A 5,634-nucleotide genomic window follows, 5' to 3' on the forward strand; every position below is an offset into this window, starting at 1 on the left:
GTGAATAAAACTGCAGCCAGACCCAGAAAGCCCTGACTTCTGCGCTCTCTCTCGCTCTCATTCCTCTCTTGTTCTTAGACTCAATAGCCACTTTATCACGGGCACCTTCATGTTTTAAAGAGAACCTAACCAAAGAACTGAAAAACCCAGCTAGAAAAAAGGCAGTGACATCTTAAGGGAGGAGGAAGGAATTTCTTGCCTTTTGTTTGCCAGGAGCGTGGTTTTCTGTCGGTTTTACATCTGAATTGCAGGGCATTTCCCAAGCTTTTTAAGGCAGCTCTGCTGTCTGCTGATAGACATCGCCAGTGATTAGCAAGGAAGGCCGCAATCTTAATTATTGCTCTGCTGTTACAAATAAGCATCAGTAGCAGACTCTACTATGGTGAATGGGGCTTTATTTCCATGGCAGCTTTCTTCACACATTTTTAATGAGAGAGCATTTTGTCTTCACTGACCATTAAAACCATTTGGACAGTATAGAGAAGTATTTTGCCAACACGGTTTTATCTATTCGAGCAAAGCATCACCATTTCAGACCTTTGTTCAGAAATTCAACACGTTTGCCATCCGCTGCTGCTGCCCCTTCCACGCAACCATCATTGGTTCATCCCTGCCTCTTGCCGGACTGCAGCCGTGTCACCAGCGAGCACCACATCAGAAGTGAGGAGCTCTGGGGTGATGCAGCACACAGAGAAAGAAGTAAAGTCAAATTTAGCTCTTTATTTGAATTCTAGAGCACTTTCACTTCAGTTATATTGCACACAAATGAGTGTAACTGGACTTTTCTCTCATTTAAAGCCATGCAAGGAGGAAACAAACGATGAAGACCATACACGTTGGAGGTTTAATCAAAATCAAATAGGCAAGGGCAAACTGTTACGTCTAGATCAGAGCCTCAGCTGGTATAAATCCAGGTTGCTCTGTTGCCTGTGGCAGGGATGTGTCAGCTTTTCCCAGCCAAGGATCTAGTCCAGGAGCACATTTATAAGGGTAGTTTGATCTTCTGTGTATTTTAGATGTGTATAGAAAGGATGAAATGCTTTTTGCAGTAGAAAAAAAAGATAAAAGTAAGAAATAATAATTGAGCGTGGAATAAAAGGAAGGAAGATCTTGCAGGTTTGTTAGGCAGTCCTCCAGCCTCTCTCTCCCTCTCTTCCCTCTGCAAAGAGAAGCAAATTAACTGTTTAACAAAGGGATCATATTTCCGGATATGACAGGAGGAGACAGATTATGAGCAGATACAAATGGAAAGTCTTGTGCCAAAAATTGAATGCTCTTAAGGAAGACTAAGTATCCTGGGCAGCTACTAGGATTGCTAAAGGAAATGAGGAAAGAAATTAGTGAAGCCTTAACAGATTTTTTCTAATTGCCCCTTTGACAGGTTAGGCTACAGAGCAAGGGAAAGTGAGCAACACAATGCGCAGACTTATTGCAACCATGTTTTTTATTATTAAGGGGTCATGAGATACAGCAGGTAGTTAGAATCCAGTTGGCTCGAAGTTATTTCCTGGGGAAACAGTTTTGTGGGATTTAATGAAGTCATGATATAATACTTTGAAAAGACTCATTTAACCGGGATAGCCAAAATGGATTAGGCTGAGGGGCAGTCTTGCTTCACAGCTGTTTGAAAGTCCTGGAAGACATTGCTAAACCTGTCTGGGAAACGGTTTTCCCATCTTGCAAAACTTTTTGAGATTTTAAAATATTTTCCTGCTCTGAATCAGAATTATAAACAAGGCTTTGTAACATTTTGTTCTTGTTAGGGACCCAAAAAAACAAAAGAGAGAGAGAGAGAAAGAGGGAAAGAAAGAAGGAGAAAGACTGATGCCCTCCTCTGTGTCAGAGCCAGTGGCACTCCTCTCAGGTAAGGGGAACTCACTTCTTGAGCAGAATCAGGCAGCGTCTCGCTGCCCGACTGCCTACAGTGCAGGCAGTGGTCTCTCCTCGCCCTTCAGCCTTTATCTGCTTTCCCAGTGCTTTCCAAGAAATTCCACCTCTGCTCTCCTTTGCCTCAAGTTTTGATTTTCTGTTCCAAATCAATATTCTTTTAAGGAAAGTCATACAGTAAAAAAAAAATCTGGGCTAAGGATAACTATCTGCATTAAATGAGAAGTGTAGTGAGCAGTTAAACTCTTCCCTGTTACAACAAATGAGGTTTGTTACATCAGCTAAGGAAAAAAAATCAAGTATGTCTTATTGACTGAAATGTGCTTAGAACGGATTGCCCAAATTCATTCCGATTTGAACAGTTTAGGGTTAAATGACACTTCAGAGGTATTTTCTAATTTTAGTTAGGTGGGAAGATGGTCCTACATCATAAGCAAGTGGAGCATTTCTGATGGAAATATTCTGATTATAAGTACCCAGGAGCTCCAGTCCAAACTTTGCAGTTAAATCTCTGTGTAGCTTTGAGAGAGAGAGCAGGTAAAGAAATTGAGATGGATAAGCTGTCTGCTAAACAGTGATGAAAATTATAATGCCTGTCTCACAAATGAGTTGTAGAGACAGATTAGTTAGCATTTATGAAGTATTTTGAAAAGAATGCATAATATCCTATAATCTGTACTGCGGGTCTTCAAAAAATGGAGGCCTTTGATGATACTTATTACCTAGAAAGTGTACTACAGCTTCAGTGTCCTGTGGTGCCACTGATCCAATTTTACATCCGGTGTTAAGTCACCGATTTCAACACCATTACATCAGATATGAACTTTGTTCCTTGTGTCTGCAAGCACTTCATTTTACCCTACCTTGCTTTCTGATAAAATCATTAGGGTGAGAAGGATTGGGTGTGAAATAAAATAGGAAATTATAATGTGACATGCTGCGGCAATTCAATGTGACAGACTGACTCTAAGCCAAACATTTCTAATGACTAAAGCACTTTATTAAATTTGAATGACTTTTAAATAATATTTTAAGACCTGTACTTGTTATTAGCAGGCAGTGACTGTAATGATGAGATGAAATCTACTCTTGTAAGACTGTCTGTGACTCAAACAGCCAGATTCACCGACATACTACGCATTTCTCTAGACTTAAAAACAGCTTCACGCTTCATTTTCCCAGTTACTGTAACCTGGCGTGTGCCTGCTTCACATTGCCAGAGTGGCAAAGAGCAGCCATAGAGACCTGCAAATGAAATCTGAATTATTGGTCAGACTTTTGAAATGAATCTCAGAAGGGGAGCACAGAAGCTCTTGGCGCTCATTGGCGTCCAAGGACAACTGTGTTTGCTTGTCAGAGCAGTCTTATTTGGGAGGGCAGTATGTTAATACAGAACAATAGACAACACCGCTATTTTTCAAATAAGCCCTGGCACAGTGGGCCTGCTGAGGAAGTTCAGCGAAGCTGGGTTTTGGTTGTAGCTGGCCAGCACAAATCTGATAAAATCAGGACATCTGTTGGCTGAGGTGCAGCTGAAAAGGAGGACTGAAAGGAGAAGAAGCACTGGACTAAAGGAGAAGAAGCACTGGCCAAGGAAGACAGCTTGATCAACTAGAGGGTATGTATTGTAATACAAAATGTCATCAAATTTAACAGACTGTTCTGATTCCCCCTTTTTTTTCTGGTCTTACAGCTGGAGTTTCCCCTCCTAGATCCTCCAACAAGATTATTAGAGTTGGAAAGAGGTAAGAATGGGATGCTGGACTATAATAGCAAATCCATAAGCAGCACATGTAACAGCCTTATTAACTATACTTCAGTGTCCCAAAATTTGAAAGAAACCATATGCCTGAACCACTGTTATGTGAAAAAGGGGGACTTCCAGGTAAAATATTTCCTGCCAGCTTGTAATATTTCCAGGGGAAGAAGAACAATTTTAAATCAACACTCTACAAAAGAGTATTCAGCTTGAGTCAGTATAACTGAAAACACATACAAGGCTATGGTTCATCGAACACACAGCCACTAAGAAAGTGGGATTTGCCTTGTTTTTGCAGTATGTTTAAAGACATGCTAACAGTCATGTATATATGTGATAAATAGGGCTTTATTCAGAAAGGGTATTTGTGGTTAGCTAAGAAGTTCTCAAATCAAAAGGCATGTGTATAGAAAAACACCGACTTAAGTTCTCATTTGATATGTCTTTCCTGTCATTTTTCCTAAACTCGATGGTGGCAGCAACCTTGCCTTTTGCGCCCTGCAGAAGATTATTACCACCTTTGCGCCTGGCAGCCTCTGTGCAGAGAAGCAATGTGCGCTTGATTCCTGGCTCATGTGAACATGACATGGTGCTCCCTCAGCTGCCTGAGCACCATGAGACCAGCCACACCTAGCAATTATTTTAATCATGCCTTCATTTTACCTCCTGCCTGTAGCACTCAGCCGAGTTGGAAGAGCCCTGGTAATTACAGTAACATTAGATGAGAAGCAGAGCTAAAGCATGTGTCGTCTGGAGTCTGCAAGAAGGGCCGGGCCACCACATGGGGCTCTGCTGCTTCCCTGCAGGATGAGGGCATCCCTCTGCCCCACATTTCTTCGGTTTGCTCCACTCACTCACCCAGCTCATATGGAGGACACATGCTTGGTTAAAGAAGGAGGTAATGTTGTGTTTTTCCTGTGCAGAAAGGACATACCTCAAGCGACATTGCTGCATCCTCATCCACTGCACTGGCTGCAAACTCATTTTGTTTGTTGATGAAAGCGCAAGTCAAAGAGATGAAGAGAGAGAGGAGGGGACAGGGGGATGTCTAATGTGTAGATGTGTAGACATTAATGTCTAATGTCTAACTAAAACTATACTTTATTTATGGTAAGCCCCCACAGGTCCCCTTTAGCATCCTGGAGACTTGAAAGGAATGTAGACTAAGCCCCAAAAGAGAAACTTAAGTGCTTTCCTCTCCCTTGAGCATCAGCCGAGATTGAGAGAGGAAAAGAAGGGGAGAGTAGCAATAGCCTCAGAGGAACGATGCATAAAGTGCTGGTTACCCTCGTGCAGCTGATGGGCTGCGAGGAATGGAGAAGAGAGAAGCAGCATCATCTGAGCCCGTGAAGAAGGGAGAAGTACCACTTTCCAGTACCTGTTTTCTTGAACAACAGATGCAAGATAACCCTTTCCTCGAACCAAATGTCTGTACTGTTAAGACCCGGTCCTGTGAATGTTTACCCATGTATTTAAGCTGAATACCAAGGGGGAGACTTAAGTTAAAAAAAAAAACAATTTACAGGCATAAGGGGAGAAAAACTGGGACTTGGGATTAAAATGGTGGAAATTGCTTTTAACTTCAATTATGACCAAGGCAGCCACGAAAACAAAGGAGTCATAGCTGAAGGCAAGAATAGGGCAATATAACATATAGGGTATTCTCCCTCTCATCACTTCAAACTCTTGACAATATTTCACATTTTACAGAGAACAGAGAAAAGCTAAACTTTTATGCAGACCAACATGAATATTTTCGGCCTGCAAATATGCATTCATCAACCAACCTAACCTCCATGAGTGGAGACATAGATGTTAGGTTAGTGCACATTTCATGTTTGTAGAGATGGGTGCAAATATGTGAAACATTCATACAAAAATACCGTAGTTTTCCTTGCACAGCATGTGAAAAGGAAAGAGCTGCCATGGAGTCACAAACAGGATTCCCATCATTTGATCGGTTCTTCTTCTCCCATTGAAGGAAAGGA

At 41.7% G+C, this 5,634-nt stretch overlaps 1 long non-coding RNA gene across 1 annotated transcript; it reads left to right on the top strand.

The window, feature by feature from the left end:
- The first annotated feature begins 1,775 nt into the window (after positions 1-1,775).
- Positions 1,776-4,527, top strand: LOC140643924 (uncharacterized). Its single transcript, XR_012039692.1, has 3 exons — positions 1,776-1,864; positions 3,581-3,632; positions 4,323-4,527. It is a non-coding gene; the product is annotated as an uncharacterized lncRNA (long non-coding RNA).
- The last annotated feature ends 1,107 nt before the right edge of the window (positions 4,528-5,634 follow it).

This window comes from Ciconia boyciana, chromosome 1 (assembly GCF_034638445.1).
Source record: "Ciconia boyciana chromosome 1, ASM3463844v1, whole genome shotgun sequence".
NCBI classification, from domain to species: Eukaryota; Metazoa; Chordata; class Aves; order Ciconiiformes; family Ciconiidae; genus Ciconia; species Ciconia boyciana.